The sequence below is a fragment of the Aethalodelphis obliquidens genome, unplaced genomic scaffold (assembly GCF_003676395.1).
Source record: "Aethalodelphis obliquidens isolate GAN/ISIS:26980383/991018 unplaced genomic scaffold, ASM367639v1 scaffold6, whole genome shotgun sequence".
NCBI classification, from domain to species: Eukaryota; Metazoa; Chordata; class Mammalia; order Artiodactyla; family Delphinidae; genus Aethalodelphis; species Aethalodelphis obliquidens.
The window spans coordinates 4,293,380-4,298,256 of NW_020837950.1; the positions used below are offsets into that span (position 1 = coordinate 4,293,380).

The following is a 4,877-nucleotide window of genomic DNA, read 5'->3' on the forward strand; positions in this document are numbered from 1 at the left end:
CATATACTGTATTCTTACAATAAAGTAAGCCAGAGAAAGGAAAATGTTATTTAGAAAATCATAAGGACGAGAAAATACATTTACAGTACTGTATTTATCTATACTATAAGTTTACACCATCTGTTTATGAGTCGTCTGTCAGCACCTATGTCAATATTGTCATATAATACAAAACACTGTAGATGTTATGTGTATTACTAACACTAGGCATCAAAAATGAAGAGATAATGTGAAAAAGAAGTTTGTATATATTTACAGGTATAATGATTCATGCATTGATAATGAAGAAGCAGCATTATGATTGCTTTATGGTAGCCTAGTGTAATTGATACGATGGCTTCCCAGTAGCCTAGCCTATGCACTAATGAATGAATCATTGTAAAATTTTTATGGCATATGGTGTCATATTCATAACACAGTGCTGGAAACATTGTTACATGTTTTTTAAAAACCACTTACCTGTGATGATAGGCTGATACCTAGTGTCTCCAATTATGAGAGAGAGAAGCATACTGTACAGTAATGTAATTCTTTGAGAGCAGAGTTATAAAACAGTAAGAAAACTAACACATTATGAATTTTTTTTTTTTTTTTGCGGTACGCGGGCCTCTCACTGTTGTGGCCTCTCCCGTTGCGGAGCACAGGCTCCGGACGCACAGGCTCAGCGGCCATGGCTCACAGGCCCAGCCGCTCCGCGGCATGTGGGATCTTCCCGGACAGGGGCACGAACCCGTGTCCCCTGCATCGGCAGGCGGACTCTCAACCACTGCGCCACCAGGGAAGCCCCACACATTATGAATTTTATACTATCACTCACCTCGTGCCTGTGTAAGGATAGGCTGTCCACTTCAATACAAATCTTGCACACAATATTCTACACGTATATTTTTGTATATCTATTGAAAACCACATAAAAATGGACCCGTGTAGTTCAAACCATGTTGTTCAAGGGTCAACTGTATACATCGACCCCACAGTGATCAGCCTAATTCATACACATGAGAAATGCTTGTACTCAGGACCTATTTTGATGATCAAAACTTACCTGTTCGGGGCTTCCCTGGTGGCGCGGTGATTGAGAGTCCGCCTGCTGATGCAGGGGACACGGGTTCGTGCCCCGGTCTGGGAAGATCCCACATGCCGCGGAGCGGCTGGGCCCGTGGGCCCGTGGGCCATGGCCGCTGAGCCTGCGCGTCCGGAGCCTGTGCTCCGCAACGCGAGAGGCCACAATAGCAGGAGGCCACAACAGGGAGAGGCCCGCGTACTGCAAAAAAAAAAAAAACTTACCTGTTCAATGTCTCATTCCCTCAGATCCTTGGGGATGACCGGCTTGCTGTTCTTGGATAAGCTAATTCAGGAGAAAATATAGTTGAGATAACATGGTACCCCTTACAAAGATATTTACTCTTAAAAAAAAAAAAAAAAGACTTCTAGCAAACAAATGGCTCAACACCAGTCCCTAACAGGCTTCTCCCAGCCAGCCTCTCACCCTGAAAAACCTCCCCTCCTCCCTGTCTCTCCATATACAACTCCCCTGCCCTTCCCACTCAGCGTAAAGCTCACCTCCATTAAGCCTTCCTTGACCGAGGCTGCCCACAGTCATGTTTTTTTCCACTTGACACACGCAACACTAGAACAGAATCTGGCAGGAGGAAACAGAACCAAAACCAGAAGCAGAACAAAAGGAAGAGAACATTGGGCTAGATGATCTCAGAGATGAGCCCAGCTCATTCCCTCGTTTCACAGGTGAGGAAACAAAGACAGAAGTGACCAGCCCACGGCAAGTCAATGGCAGTATGGGGGCCATCAGAGTTGTTTCTGCCCAGCCTTCCCCTCTTTCGCCAGGAAGAGTCTCCTCTTCTTTTGGGGTACTGCTCACCCTACCATTCACCAAAAAGAGCTTTGATGGGACTTGCCAGTCAGGGTGCCTACCACTCCCAGTGGACATATGATCTCAAATGGGCCACTTAGCATCCTTCCCTGGAATTTTAAAAATCAGAATTAAGAAGAAGCAGCCTTCTCTGTCTGTGGGCTTATAAGCTGCCCTCAGCCATGGCTCCCCCCTCATTAAAAACGCCAGTCTCAGAGGAATAAACACACACTCATTTGTTTGCTCATTCATTTATTCACGAAACAAACTATTTAGTAAGGGCTTTCCATGTGCAAGACACTTCTGGGCCCTAGGAATAACATGTTGGGCAAAAACAGGCCCAACTGCTGTCCTTGTGGGGCTTACAAGTGTGCAGGGGAGACATTCCTTAAATAAACATGCAAGCAAAGTAAAACTCCTATTTTGACAAGTAGTGAGAAAAGGTAGTCTTCTGAGAATATACAATAGACTACAGGGTTTTTTTGTGAGCACCACATCACTTTATTTCTTTGGTTTTCCAACTTCTCTCTTCGACAATGCAAATTCAGTCTCTCGCCTGCCACTGTGTGGTCCCTCACTGAGACAGGCACAGGCTCTGAGGAGAGGCTCAACATAAAGACTAGGGTCTCCAAGAGCCATTCAGGCTAGCTGAGAACTGCAGGGTCCACAGCTGATAAGCCAGTGCGTACACTGCGCAAAGCAGCACAGCCAAGGGGACAAGTGGGCTGAAATCCCATCTAGAGCCTTCTCACCAAGCCATGAGGCCTGGTGTGAAGCTGTATGTGCCCAGAGGAAGGGGGACCCTATTCTTCACACCCTGATGCTGTCCATGCAAAAGGGTCACCTTTTTCTAATTTGCCCCAAAGGCTTGAAGAGACCAGCCAGGTCTCTGGGTGAGATTCAGTCAGGGAGCTGAGTCAGGGGAGGGGAGGTTTTCCTGAGGAAGTGACTGGACACAAGAATAATGAGTAGCTGATAAACTAAGTGGGAGGGAAGAGCTCTCCAGACATAGCCAGTGCAGTGACCTTGTCTTGATGGCTATCTAGTCCCAATTGCTTCTGAAGCCTGGCAGATCCCCTCCCTTCCAGGGGATTGGTTTCATGACAATACATTCCCTCTTTGTAATTCAAATCAGGTTTCTATCACTTGCAACCAGGAGAGTCCTGGCTCAGAGCTAAGCTGATCCAGCTCTCCTTCCTCCCAAGTCCAGTGGGCCTCCCCACTCTGCCAGGCCCCACCCTCCTGTGTGAGAAACCTCTGCTCTGTATGGCCGCCTTACCTTCAGAACAGGAGCTTTGTCTTTGATGATCTAGCGCTGTCTCCAGCATGTAACAAAACCTCAGTAAACATTTCATCTGCTGGTGATCGTTGTGTCCACTGGGACTGGAAGAAGCGGCGAAGTATTAGAGGCAGAGTAGATTTCTGTACTTTTCGCATCACCCACCAAGTTCCTCCATGGTTTCTGCTGGCCCTGAGCATACACAGTCTCCAGTTTATACTTATGTTACTAGATGGCTCTGATTTGTCTAGAATTTGGCTGTAGGTAGCCAGCGGGATTGATTTCACAAGGAAGAATCAACGGCTTTTATTCTGTCTCTGCGTGCTACATGCCAGTGGGCCACCTTTAAGATGAAGCACAGTCCAGATCTAAAAGTCTATAGCCGAATGTTAAAGATGGTTTTCACTCTGTGCTTAATATTTGCTAGGGCCCTGTCTAGAGGTGTCGGGAAACTTGAAATCCTCCATGGTTTTATCAGCCGGGAACAGTCTGCTTTCCCACTTGGTCTTTGTGTTATTCCTAAATTAAGGGCAATCACTCCTTGGTGCATATCCTTCCCTTCTAACTCCAGGATCTGAACAATTTCAGCTTCATGCTACATCTCATGCTGCTGCTGCTATTAGTTATTTTTTTTTTTTAAATAAAAAGCTGGTATTTGAGGCTTTGTGAGACTCATGTCCCCTTTTAATAAGTCAAATTCTAACGGCTTGAGCTGCACTCTGTTCTATGGAGGTTGCCGAATGAGCCAACGTTGGGAATAAGAATCATGGAATTATCTTGCTTTTTCATCACTCTGTCTCAAGATCCAAGGGTTGAGGAACGGCAAGGTTGGTGTGGCTGAGGAGACTTCATATATGTCATGTTAGTTGGTGTCCCTCGTGCTTTTGTTTCACACCTCTGAACCAGTTTTTGGTATGCAGGAATCAGGAATACATCATCCTATTCTCGGATCTGGACCCTTGGTCTAAAAAAGCAATTTTCAATCTTTTTTTTTTTTTTGCCATGATATTCCTGAAAAATATGTTCCCATGAGCAACTTGTTCCCACAAACTTATTAAGATTAGGAGCGAGGCAATATATACCACAGATTTATATGTATTCACATGGTCCTAACTAGGTCTTCCACTCAAGAAAGCACATCAGAACACAAGGGAAGGAAACTTATGTTAGTATAAAGATAACTGTTAGTCAATTCAACTAATCTTTTTAAAAAACAATACAGCCTACAGAATGGAGAGAGATTTTTGAATCACACATCTGATAAGAGCTTGGTATCCAGAGTATATTTTGAAAAACTCTTATAACTCAACAACAAAAAGGCAATCAACCAAATTTTAAAATGGGCAAAGAATTTGAATAGACGTTTTTCCAAATAAGATATACAAATGACCAACAAGTGCATGAAGAGATGCTCCACATCATTAGTCATTAGGGAAATGCAAATCAAAGCCACCATGATATATCACTTTAGATCCACTAGGATGGCTGTGGCAAAAAATAAATAAATAAAAACTGTGGGTGATGATGTGGGGAAATTGGAACCCTCACCTTTTTCTGGTGGAGGTGTAAAATGGTTCAGCCATGGCAGGAAATAGTTTGGCAGTTCCTCAAAAGTCTAAACATAGAATTATCACGTGAACCAACAATTCCACTCCTATGCATGTACCTAAAATAAGCAGGTATACTTGTACACAAACAGCAGCACTATTCACGGTAGCAAAAAGGTGG

At 44.3% G+C, this 4,877-nt stretch overlaps 1 long non-coding RNA gene across 1 annotated transcript; it reads right to left on the minus strand.

Annotated features, from left to right (window-relative positions):
* Positions 1-1,216: 1,216 nt before the first annotated feature.
* On the minus strand, positions 1,217-4,500 carry LOC113618795 (uncharacterized). Its single transcript, XR_003432125.1, has 3 exons — positions 3,150-4,500; positions 1,564-1,642; positions 1,217-1,348 (listed from the first exon to the last, which is right to left on the minus strand). It is a non-coding gene; the product is annotated as an uncharacterized LOC113618795 (long non-coding RNA).
* Positions 4,501-4,877: the final 377 nt, after the last annotated feature.